Raw genomic sequence first — 13,518 nt, 5'->3', positions numbered from 1 at the left:
AAAGAGAACTTGTTTTCAGTCAGAGACATCTGTGTCATGCCCTGCTTCCCGTATCAGGAAAGGCAATGAAGCATTTCTGCTTATGCCAAACTTACTCTTGTAGCTGTGGACATAATTAGTTTCAAATATGCATTATCTTTAAAAATCTTTACCTCCTAACTTCATACTGAACTGTGATGAAAAAAAAAAAATAAAAAAAGATTCTCTGGGTCCATGCTCAGTTAGATATTCCTCTATGTTCATTCACACTTATTTTTTTTCTCCCCTAATGTTTGTTGGAGCCTTTTTAAGGATACTGTCCCAAGGAAAGTGAAACTTTTTTTTTTTTTTTTCTGCAAATGCTTTCCCATGTAAAAGCAGCATGCTTCTTTTCCTAATCATCTTTGATTCTCTGTCCCTTCAGTCCACTTCTTCTCCATAGTCTTCATGCATCATAAAATCCAAGCTCTCTTTTCCATAGGTTTCTAATAATTACCTCTTGTTTCTACAGCCTTGTTGCTATTCCCTTTAAGAAAATTGCCAGCCCCCTACAAACTACATAATGAATAATAATGAATTATTTTATTGCACACTTAGCTGTAAGCACACTTGTTAATTATCCAAGTTGCATTGTGAATGAAGATTTACACTTAACCTTGCTCCAGAAATGTAGGGGCATTAAGAATATTTGTAATATCTGTGGCAGACAGAAATGTCTCCAAGTTTCTGTAACAACAGAGACAATCATGTCTTGATTTGCTTTTCAGCAGTCTCAATAATATGTCTGTGGAATAAAAGTTTTTTTTTCTCTTACTGAAAGACAGAGCTACATAGGTCACTGTGGCAAGCTAATATATTTATGGTCCAAAGGGCTCTCCTCACCCCCAGACTTGAGGCTTACAGAGGAATCCAAGGTATGTAATGATGATGTGAACACGATACGCTTTACTGTAACCTGTGCTGCAGGCAGCTGTTAATGCCAGTCTAACTCCTGCAGTATGCAGCCAAAGGAAAGCTGTCTGCAGCATATGTATAGCTTCAGTCTGCAGCATACTTACTGTGAAGTCAATGGCATGCTGAAGTGGATGCCGCAGAAGCAGAGAGACATTTGTTAAAATTCAAGTCTCAGATGTTAATATATATTTGGGATAATTTCTCTGCCTGTGAAAGAAATTCATTTCGTCCCTGCTAGATTACTACTGCAGTAGCTTCTATGGTGTCGTACAAGGATCCAGAGACGCATTGTGCTAAACACTGGGGAAACACAGGGAAAGATCGGCAGGCTCCAAAGAGATAAAAGTCAAAGGTGGCAAAAAGGTCAAAATACATAAAGGAGAAAACAAGAAGTACAGTGGGAAGGGAAAGAGAGAGAAACACTGACCTTAACACAACTGCTGAGTGGGTCAATAACAGAAGGATTTGCATTCAGTCTGTTGGCTCCTCGTCTAATCTCCTATTGTACGCTGCTGCCTCTGACAATCTTGGCCAGGAGAGAGATGCCTTGTTACTTCAGCATTGCCCCAATATAATCTCTTTCTAAATTGTTCTTGCTATGGAGACCCTTAAATTTTCAGCCCCAGTTTATGCAAGGTCTGTGCTGCTTTGTGAACAGGGCAGTCATTGTATTTTTCACCAAGTGTAAATGCTTTGGCATGTAGGTCAATAATATCTCACTCGCTGCTTACTTTATGAACATCCAACACTTCCACAGATCACCTAGATCCAAAAATGCATGCAGTAAATTTCTCTGCAACATCTCAGTTAGTGGTTCTGGTCCTGAAGAACCAGGGAAGGCAATGAGTCCTGTTGCTCTTCCTTGGATTCTTGGTCTCTTGAACTACAAAACCAGACACAATTAATTTTTAAGTTTAGTCATTTAACATGGTGAGTAGTGTGGAAGGATTGTTTGGTTTTACTTAAATGAAACACTCATCTAAATACCACCTCATAGGATATTTGCTTTAATGCAACAATATGTTGTTGACTCATCTGTGCCTTTTTTCTTCTATAATCTTCAAATACTTTTTTACTGAAGTGCTGCTAGTAAGCAGTTCCCATTTTTAAATTATTAATGTTACTTTATTAACATTAAATGATGTTTATTGGTAGTATATCTCAGCAGTGAAAACACCAAGTACTAACCTCATCATATATACATACAGTTTCTCCCTGTACTCTTATTTATGTGCATACATTAGTGAGAGCAATGGCAACATGTATTGATTGTAGTGTGGATTTAGATTTTCATTATTACAGTTTGTAAATAAAGACATAATTAGGTTCATGTAATTTACAGCTGCTGTAGGATAACTCTACCTTCTTCACAATATTTTCTAGAAAATTTCTAGAAAGCTGTGACTGTTTTTAATCACACTGCCAAAATGTAAAATTGTGTTCATAACCCAGGTGCTGTACACCAAGTACATCTTCAGCGTGGAGGTCTCACCATGTTTTTGGAGTGCATGGGCATCACCCATGCTTACGGAGAGGTGGAGCTCAGGTATGGGCCCAGCTATCACGTGTGTCTGAATTTCTCACCTACACAGCCAGCCATCAGGTGCCTGACTGAATTTACAGGTGCACACTGAGAGACAGGCTTAGTGGATGACAGAAGGTAAGAAGGAGATGCAAGATTTGCAGCAGATCAATTTGGACAGCACAGACATACCACTTGTCTTCCTGGAGCTCCTTGGAAAGGGTTTGAGATACCTTCAAGGGCACTCCCTCTTACAAGGAGGAAGCTGAGCACCTTTGTGGCTAAATTTTGTGGTGATCTATTACAGTTTAAGCATTAGGGGGAAACATCAAGAGCCAAAGTCCTGACATTGATTTTTGGCAGAGGGGAGCACTCAACAAACCACACAGATTTTGTAGTAACAGGCAAAACTGAATCTTCAGATTTAGCACTGTACAGATGTGTTAAAAGGGTATAGCAACAGGAAAAAATGACAGCAAGACAACAGGGAAAAAACAGAGTAGGAACAGGCCACATGTTAAGAGGAGAGGAGTAAAACAGTCAAAAAAATATTTGTGTCAATTTTCTTTCCATAAAACCCTTATTTTCTACTTATTTTTTTTTTCCATTTTACCTTAGCATTTGACGTCAGTGAATGGTATCTGTTCATTCTAGCAATCAATCCAACCTCCAGTTTCCAGATCCCACTATTCAACAAGATTTTGGAACAATGTCATTTATTATTTGCACTTTTATATCTGATTATTTGCACATTCCTATTGACGCATTTGCCTGTGCGATATACTGACTACTATATCCATCACAAAACACTGTGATACACCTTGGAGTAAGTGCAACAGTGGGTTTTGCTTGCCTGAGCTTTTTAAAGATTGAAATGCAATGCACTTCCAAAAGAGGAGCTAACCTGCATGTGGAGAATCATGAGACTAGCTTAGCATCCTGCAAACATGTTTGGAGAGGACAAAATTAAACATTTAAGCATGCTGATTAAGGCATTGATTCTGCAAATACTTACTACCAGGCATAATCCCTTTGAAATCAGGGGGACTATTCATGGTCATAAAAGCTGTGCCTGTGAGTAAACATTTGCCTGGTTGAGCCCTTGAAAGCAATTGCAGACAATACTTTTCTTCTAGATGGACAGTGCTTACTTGCCAGCAGCCCATAGCTCTGAAATTACGTATATTGTAATTGTGGCTGTGTGGTGAGGTGAGGAGCGCCTCGTCACCCTGCGAGAGGCCTACAGGAAATGCCTAGATGGGCTGTTGTAATTAGACACATATCATTATTATTTATTAAAACACAACTAGTTACACTGGTTGTGCATATTCTGTAGGCAGACCTTTTGAAAAAGTGAGCAATCTAGCCGTGGCTGTGCAATATAGGCCTTGTTTACGATAGAAAGTTGTGCTGACCTGACTATATTTCTACAGCTAAAGCTGTACTTCTCCAGTTTAGGTGGCACTGTGTCATTACGTATTCTCCTATGAAAAAAGGTTGAGAGAGCTGGGGCTGTTCACCCTGAGGAAGAGAAGGCTCTGGGGTGACCTTATTGCAGCTTTTCAGTACTTAAAGAGGGCTTATAAAAAAGACAGAGAGCAACTGAGCAACTTTTTGCTCAGACAGACAGTGACAGGACAAGGGGGAATGGTTTTAAATTAAGGGGGGTGATTTAGATTAGAATTTAGGAGGAAATTTTTCACTCAGAGGGTGGTGATGCACTGTAACATGTTGCCCAGAGAAGCTGCGGATGCCCTGTCCCTGGAGGTATTCAAGGCCAGGCTGGATGGGGTCCTGGGCAACCTGGTCAGTTGGGAGGTATCCTTGCTCATGGCAGGGGGTTGGAGCTGGGTGGTCTTTAATGTCCTTTCCAACCCGAGCTGTTCTATGGTTCTATGATTCCATGACTGCAGCTCATATTTTTCTTAGCAGAAGAAAAAACAGTGACAGTGTAAAACACCTTCATACCAGTATAACCACACATCAATTTAAACAGTACAATTAAATGTGTTGTAAAAGCTTACTCAGCTCAGATAGTTAAATTGCTGCATGACTTATGAAGAGATCAGATTCCCTGTTCCACAAATAAATGATAATAAGTGAATCTTACCCCTCACACACAGGAAGGAGGAGGAGAAAAGAGAAGCGAACATGTCCCTTGTTTAAGATAGAGCTTTTCATGTCTGAGCATCTTGTGACTTAACCAGCATTTGCAGCTCAGTGAAATGCAATGTATTCGTCTGGCTGCTGCCTGTGAAAGTGCTTGAATCAGTCTCAACTGATTCTTTGAACAGGCACAAAGAGGGAATCACAAAGACTGCAGGGAGAGAAGCTGCTCATTTAAAGAAAACAGGGAAAGGTCACAGAGGGATAAACATTCCTGCCAGCACTAATTTTACTACAATGCTCCAGTTTCTCATCTTGAAAATTGAAGGGATTTTTTTTTCCTTGTTCTTCCAGTCTGAGAAAGCAAGGGAATACACGTCTAAGAAGGAGAAACACACTGCGTGACAGCGGAAGGTGATGCACACTGTCTAGAGAAGGATTTTGTCTGCTTATGGTGACCAGCGAGCACCAGGGTGCCAGCAGACAAGGCCGCAGGACTAGGCCAAGAAAGCACGGGCGCTGCCTCCAGCCTGCTCCGAGGCCTCCAGGAAACCACCTTATCTCTCTGCGCCTCTTTCTTCCTCCATAAAACGAGAGAAGGCCAATTTGTAGAGCACTCCAGGGAGTAACATGACAAACAAGTGTTACATATTAGCTGGGGAATTGCTATTAGCTCCAATACTTTTTTCTTTGCTTGTGCAATAGCCACCATTAAAGGAAGAAGTTGCAGCTCTGTTAGGTAATTTCCTAATTTTGGCTCCAAATCAGAATCCAGAATTCTGATGAAGTTCAAAGCTCCAAATTCTTGAATGCAATTTTTCAGTTTGAGGTATTAATTTCTGTAAAAAGTCCCTATTAAAGAAAACACAAATTTTCATACAGATTACCTCAATAAAACAACTTTTTTTTTTCTTTTCTTTTTTTTTTTTACTCTCTCAGATACCCAAATGGACACAACTGATCTGCTTGGCAGAATTACCTCTTTTTGAAGTTTCCCCTCATTATATATTTATAGAGAGATGGCTGCGAGTAACTCCATTACCAGTTGCGACCAGTAATTCTATTAGGCTGAATCACCGAGTAACCTTGTTTCTGACACTGTAACCAGGTGTGTCCTGTGAAGCAGTGAACTGAATGCATCACGCACTGACTGGCAGCTGGGATGGACATACAGCACAGTTGGAAATGAGAAAACAGTACACACATGTGGGATCTAACAAACTGAGCCAGGATTTGGAGCCCATTGTTCCTTGCTGTCCTGTAATAATAATTTTAATACAATTAAACTGGGAAAAAAAAAAAAAAAAAAAAAAAAAAAAAAGTTTTTATTTGGATAATTATCTGGCATGTGGCACATCTTTTATGTAAATTCTCAAATACAGAAAAAAAAAATCATATGGGAAAATATTTTCAGGATTGGAATTGTCAAGTGTTCCCATATGTAAGTTCCAGGCAGCCTGTTGTGCCACTGCAAGGTCACATTTTGCCTCAGTTGTACTGCTGTTGTTCTGTAAGGGATCAAATGTAAGCAGCGCTAAAGTAGAATAAAGGAAACGAAAGCTAGTCCTGGATTTTTGCATGGTATTTGTGGGCAACTAGCTACACTTGCTTACTTCAAATTGCCTCTATTTCTCTTTTACAATTGCCTCTGTTTTATATATACTGGCTAAAGTTGCACATATTAGTAATACTTTTCAAATATTTGAAATGTTTATATTCTATTTTTATTGGAATAGCACAGAAAAGAATCTAAAGGATGCATGTGTTTTTGTTTTTGTTTTCAAGTTTTAAAGTGTTTCATAATGGACTGCTCCTTTCCCTGTTTGTATTTCCCATACTCTTGGTATATGTAAGAAATTCTCTTAAATAGCACCGAATCTTTGAATTGAAATAACACATTATTTTCTATAAAATAGAAATCCACTTAGGTATGGAAAATGTTCATTCTGCAAGTCCAGGTAAATCCTTCCAATATTTAAGGTATAGTCTTGAATACTGATAACCATGCTCCGTTGGCTTTATTGGTATCAATTCTACTAAGCTGTTTGCCAGGATGCATGTCATTAAATACATGAATAGCTTTTGTTTCATTAATTGGCTTTTGGATATCATCCCAGCGTCTTCTGGCCATTCCAAATCATGTTTGCTGTAGAGATAGGTTTGAATTAATTCTCCAAATTCAATGACTTATAAGTTCAGATGCAGGCTCTGATGTACTCCTTTCTCTCTTTTACAGATTTCTTGCCTGTATCCCTTAATCATGTCCTGTGCTATTATCTGAAAACGCTATGCAAATTATGAACTCCTTTTAAACAGCTCTAATTTTGCCCAGATTTACATTAAAACTATATTTTCAACATGTATATATGGATGACAAGAGCAGCCTAAGACTTTAACTGTCTGTGTTCCTCCTTCTCAATTAGTTATAAATTGTTTATTTTTTCCAGCCCGTATTCAAGAAACTGCTTTAACCTGTGATTAAGTCCCAGAGAAATCAAGGACACCTCAGCACATATTTAAGTCTCAGTATACACTTCAGTTTTCAAAAGAGCAGCTTAACAACATGTACTCCTGAAGGAGTATTTATCATTGTAAACCAGCATTTCACTATGACTGGGGCACAGTCTTCAGACATCGTAAACCGGTATTTCACTATGACCGGGGCACAGTCTTCAGACAATCCACCAAAGGAGATCTAAGAGATCATGAGATGCTGAAAAATGTATTAAATGACACAGAGACAACTTAAATATTCAACTGCTGTGAGGTCTGACATATTAAATTTAGTAGCTCCACCCTTTTCATACCCTGCAGGTGACTCTCTGCATTATCTTAGTGCTCCACAACCCGCACTCCCTTATCATTCACCTTCAAGAATTCAGTCAATCTCTTGAAACACGCATGGAAATGATGTTCGTGTATACTGAGAAATGCCCAGACATACCATTCAACACTACTATCTGAAATACCAGCATAATTTCTAGACATGTATGTATACTAACATATTAATGTACATTTATGTATATATGCTTTTATTTTTATGGACTTTGCAACAAACTTTACAACCAGTATTTTCTTCTCCCCAGGGGAGTAAGAGATTTTTTTTTATATTAACCATAGATTCACCTCAGCATAATTTCATCTCTAACATATTGCTGCATTGAAAATGTGGCTGTATCACTGTTTTTCTGTGCTTTCTAGAAGCCCACAACCTAAATGGCAGAATTGTGGAGGTGGGAAACATATATATGCTATAGGCTCAGAAAGAGCTTGTATGGTCCTTCCCTCAGAGCCCTTCCAGGCATTGAGACTTACAGTGTATGTTCTCTTCTGCAAAACTAAATGTAGACCATATTTTTCACTTATCTTCAGAGCAGGTTTTTCAGTGCAAGTTTTTCAACACAATATAAGCATTCTGTTATGATTTCTTGTGGACTCCCTCACATTGTAGCATACACATTGTTTTTTTCATTATATGTTGGAGAAAAGGACTGAAAGCAAAACAACCCTTAGGCAGGAAGAAAACAGCATTTATAGCAGTATGTGGTAAAACTTTCCCAACGAGATAACTTAAATTATGAAGCTTACTTCTTTTGTTGGCATTATGTTCATCTCTTCCTGAGACATTTAGCCACTGCAAACAGTAACTGATACTGTCTGCAAATATGATACACTACCGTGGGTGTTGTGCAAGCCAAATACAGCCCACAGGACAATTCCTCTCGTACCATCATTACCATCTTGTACAAGCTTGGAGTGGAGATGAAAGGAAATGACTAATTCAGAAGGTGCATGAATCTTAGCAGAAGTTGCTGCTTCCACATGAAGGAGTGGTTTGCCATCACTTGGCAAGCAGAGACTGGTGTATGTATTTGTCCTCCAGCATTAAAAAAGCGGAGAATGCAGGTGCATGAACCTCCGATGAACCCTCCCAGCTCCTTCTGAGGACAGGTTGCTGCTGCAATAGTATTAGCACAAGAGCTTGTCTGTAGAGAGCTCTGCTGCTGTCGTGAGTGCAGAAACATGTTGGTACAGCCCTCTCTATGCAGCCCTGAGGAACTGAGAGCCTGGTGAGACCGTCGGAGACACAGAGCCTCTACTTAGTGGAGCAGTCCCATACTGCCCACTGTGCCTATGATGAAGCACACTTGGCAGGTGATGAATCACGGTAACCTCCCTAGCTGCCGTAATGTTTCCATTGCAGTTGTATCTACATCTCTATTTATTGTGATGTTTTATCTTGCAGATTTTAAATATGATGTATTAAAACACAGTGCCGTGTAATCCAAATGCAATGAGGCAAGTAACTGTAAAAGCCAAAATTAGGATACAGAGAACAATGTATTTCAAATTAAGTGGGAACAAGATTACTTGTTAGCTGAAAATAATGAGCACCTTCAGTGCCTTATGTGCATGCAAATGATAGGTGTGCCAAAGGAATATAATATCAGCTGACATTACAAAACCTACCACCACAGAAAATAAGAGAAGTGCATTGGAGAACATAATCATTACAGAATTAAAAAGAAATTCCTCCAAAATCAAAATGACAAGCAAAGAAGTACACTGATTTAACCTGCCACTGCATGAACTGAAAACCTGGCTACCCTCTATGAGACGTGTGTCAAGTGAACACCTGAAATGGGATGGTGAGCCAGAAAAAAGTGTGCAGATAAAATGTTCTCTGCATCTATGGGTAAAAATATAAATAAATAAAATAAATGTAACAAATCATGGAGGTTTGTTATCATCTCATGTAACAAGAGCAAGCAGAACAGTTGACAAAAAATCATGCACTCAAAATTTGAGAACAATCTAAGCACTGATCTTGACTTTGGATGAGACTGCTAACACCAGTGAAATCGGGTAGTTGTTACATTTCAGCTTAGCTATTGCTAATTTAATTAGCTATATATATTAGGTTTTCTTTGTAAAACAAATGGGACAGTTCTTTCTGTCACTAGCTCATATAAGTTTTCAAAACCCCCTTGTCACAAGTAATGACAAGCAGTGACTGTCCAGAAAAGTCAGTTAATGAGTATGCTGAAAAGAAATCAGAGCTGAATGTCTTATTTTCACTGCACAGGACATTATTCGTGCTAAATCTAAGAAACAAGGAACATGAAGCCTACTATACTATATACAGTTAACCTCATTCACAGAAGAAATAGTGCATGTAGGCACAGCAAATCTATCAAATATCTTAAAAGATGTGAATCCGAACTATAGGAATTTACCCCCTTACTCAAACAGTTGAGTAACGGTGTCGCCTTCCACACTTTTCCAAATGTGCACGTCTTTAAAAAGAGAGGGCAAATAACATGTTTCAGTTATAAAATCCTATCTCTGCTCAGTGGTCTTCCTAATAGCTCTTTCCTACTAGCTCTGGTCTGCATGGTGCCTAAATCCAAGAGAGCTAGTCAGGTCACCTATTACCCAAGGAAGAGCTTGAAACTTACTAGAATTTCCACATTGGACTAGAAAATCTACAGCGACTCTCACACTTAGATACTTACATGTATCCCAAAATGAACTCTTAAAGTTGTAATTGGGAAAGAAGTGTCTAAACTCATCCCCGGAGAGCCCATTCCCATGAATAGCACTGAATTTAGCTCAAAATCCATTTAGTGCTCCCACTTGACATTAGTAGTCTTATCCTGCCTGTGGAGAGAGCTCTTCCAGAAGACTGCTCTAACCAGCAGCTGCGAGAACAGCTTAGGATGAAGTCCACATCTGCCCTCCTGGTAACTCCCAGTAACTTCTGAGGTAGGGATAATATTTACATTTTCCATTATGGAGTTGAATAAACTGCACATATATAACTGGCAATAGGGTTTGCTTTCCAAAATGCCTCATTTCAAAGGAGTATTTTCAGCAGCATGAGATAGGGAGTTTGAGTCTGTTTTGATATTCTTTGACATTCTACTTACTCCTAAAAACTTCTTAGTGGCCAAAGACACTTCTGGCAAGGCCAAATCTGCTGACTCTTCAGATGATTTCAGTGCCATTTTCCACTGATGAGCTCCAAGTTGATCTTCACTTTAGTATAGGAGACTCCTGAATCAGCTGGTGGTCCAATGCACTTGGGGCAGAGATGCCAGTGCCTCATACAGGTGCACTGAATTCCTTTTTACAAGGGCTTACAGTTTTTCATTGAGTGTGAAAGAAATCTTTTCATAGTATTTTTGGCACTGCGGTATTTCATGACCAGATACAGAAATAACTTTTATGCACAACAGTGATGCATGGGCTTTTCAGCTTGTTTCTTAAGGAAGGATTTCATTTCCTCCCTGAAAAAAACATTGCGGTGAAATGCCATTCACTGTGCAGAAGTACATGCCTCTGTGAAAGTATGCTCCCAGGAAGAAAAATCTCAAAAATCAAAGTATTGCAACAAGCCAAACAATACTCTTGACTGACAATTCATATTCACCCCTCTGAATATTGACACTGACATTCAGGGAGAAAATACTTGTTGTAAGAAAGAAGCCGTTCTCTTACTTAATGATACTGTGTTCATTATACCTCTTTGATAAATAAAATCTAAGCAATCCCTCTTGTAGGAGTATATTCCTATCTGTGATTTGTAGTTCTGGCCCAAATCAGGCATCTAATATTCTCCTCTGGTATACCTCCACTGTGTTAGCTTAGACTACAGTGACTCCTCCTTGTGCTACCTGATCAGTCAGCCTCAAAGGAAAAATTAAAAATAAAATGTTCCTATGTTAGGTGAAAAGACTGCCATCTTCCCTATGCCTGGGGAGGCTGGCTGGGTCTAGACATTTAACCATTCCTTTATTTCACAACCTCTTCAACTGCCAAAATGTGTGTTGTTGTTTTTTTTCACGTCAAGACAGAATTTTCAATCAGCCAGTTAAAGCTATGCCTGTTTTTTCTCCCTCGAGAGTGGATATTAAAATAGTATCAAACTCAAAAGACACACCAATTTCAACATCAAATCCAGAAAACAGCAGTTTTCGTCTCAACAGAGAGAGCTTTCTTGGGAGAAAACACTTTTATAATGTAAATACCAAATCCAAAATAGCCTTGGAAAGTCAGATAGTTTTGCTCCTTTTAACAAGTGCCATCAACTAAACCTTCAAATGAGCCTCTAAATATAATTCAGTTAGAATTACAAAGTAAATTATCACAAAAGAATTTTTAAAGGGGTATCAATAGAGTTGAAAAGTATCAAAACATGTTACTTCTTGACAGAAAAACATCCTTTCCTTCTCTCCTGCTGCTCAGTTCTTTCTGTTTCAGCCTGACAGCCCTGCAGTCAATCACATGAGCTAGAAAACTCCCCTTGGTGTAGTTACAGTATTGGAAATTCAGGTATTACATCTCAGCATGTATTTTGAAATGTTTTTTTCCAAGATTAAAATAGTAAATGATTTTTGGTTGGGATTCACTACCCCTTTTTAAAACACTGCTTTTGTCAAAGTTGACTTTTTTTTCCCTATTCTATACAAAATCTTTGTAATGGTTGCTGGCATCGATCAGCCACTCTTAATGCTTCTCCAACATATGTGAAATTAGTTATTTTAATGGCAGCACTTTTCAGATTATCAGTCAAATCTATGACCATTCTCCCTCCTGCTTCTGCACCGATAAAACAGTTAGCTCAAACAAAGAAATACACAGAATAAGAGTAAGTTTATTACAGCCTATAAATCATGCATACAGATTCACTTACCTGCCACAGATTTCAAAATATGGATTTCATTTTTACAAGTATCTGAAAACAAGCAGTATTTTTGTTTTGCAGTTTTTTACCATAGAATAAGAAAGCTTTTTTTGATCAGCTGAAACATAATGTCAAAGTACCACAAGAATAAGCCTTTAACAGACAAAGGATCTTTGCTTTTACCAGGGTATGTGACAGAATACCATGTTAAGAAAACACCAGTGTTTTGGATAAAAATAATATCTTCAGTGCTTTAAGAACTTGATATATTTTCATGTGTTTATTTCACTTTTCATTTTATGTAAATCATTAATAAAGACTGAATAACTCTCTTAGTATAGTCTTCTTTTTAAAGTCTTCGTTCGAAAATGTATGGCCAGATTGGCAACTAGTATCATGCAACCAACTCTGTTCTCAGCATTTTCTCTGGCTGAAAATATGGCCAATATCTGAAAAAAAATGCTCGGTGGAATTACTGTGGAACAATAATTATATTTCTGACGAGTAAAGCAAGGATTGGATGCTGATGCTGCAGGCTACTCAAGGATGGTTAATTGTATTCATGAACTATTTGTAAGACAGCAAGCTGCCAAAACCTCAGACATTTCCAACATGGTAATTCTGGAATGCTGTAGTAAATAGGAAAAAACAGATGTCATAATGTGTTTCATCTAGTTTAAAACTTAACATGTAATTAACTTAATGGCTTGACAATAGCTGATGTAGCAACAAATATAATGCATTTGAATTAGTACCTCATTACGACTTCAAGTTTTTCTACATATGCATTACAGAAAAAAGATCAGATTTTGAGACATTGGTTTATTTTATAGTGAATGTCCTTGAATTGCAATCACATGTAATACTTGCTTTGTATTTCACCACTCGTGGAAATTGTTTCACTTTTATAACACTGTACTTTCTGTACCATGTTCATTACCTCACTAGCAAAAGCTGATCCTTGCTTTAATTGTTTCAAATACTTATACCTAGGCCCTTGGACTTTTACACTCATTATGTGGTATAAAGGTTTCATTTTCTTTATCTTTTGTACTGCTTGGCTGTTTGTCCAAAGAGTAGGCGATTATCACAGTGCTTTCACATCTGTTCTTATGGTAGACTTCAGGTGGTCTGTTTTAGACACAAAGCAGCATGTTGTGACAGAGGCCTGTGCATGTATTATTTTGGACTTCCCAAAGGCTTCTCAAGGTATTATTAGGGTTTCCCACCTGCTAGTGCTGCAGGATGAAAAATGGCAAGAGTACACCAA

The 13,518-nt window shown here is 38.3% G+C and overlaps 1 long non-coding RNA gene across 1 annotated transcript; it reads left to right on the top strand.

Annotated features, from left to right (window-relative positions):
- Positions 1-356: 356 nt before the first annotated feature.
- LOC137855574 (uncharacterized) lies at positions 357-12,552 on the top strand. The gene is made up of 3 exons (XR_011095804.1): positions 357-893; positions 2,386-2,479; positions 4,916-12,552. It is a non-coding gene; the product is annotated as an uncharacterized lncRNA (long non-coding RNA).
- Positions 12,553-13,518: the final 966 nt, after the last annotated feature.

This window comes from Anas acuta, chromosome 4, assembly GCF_963932015.1.
Source record: "Anas acuta chromosome 4, bAnaAcu1.1, whole genome shotgun sequence".
Lineage (NCBI taxonomy): Eukaryota > Metazoa > Chordata > Aves > Anseriformes > Anatidae > Anas > Anas acuta.
This window is presented reverse-complemented; position numbering and strand designations above follow the sequence as displayed.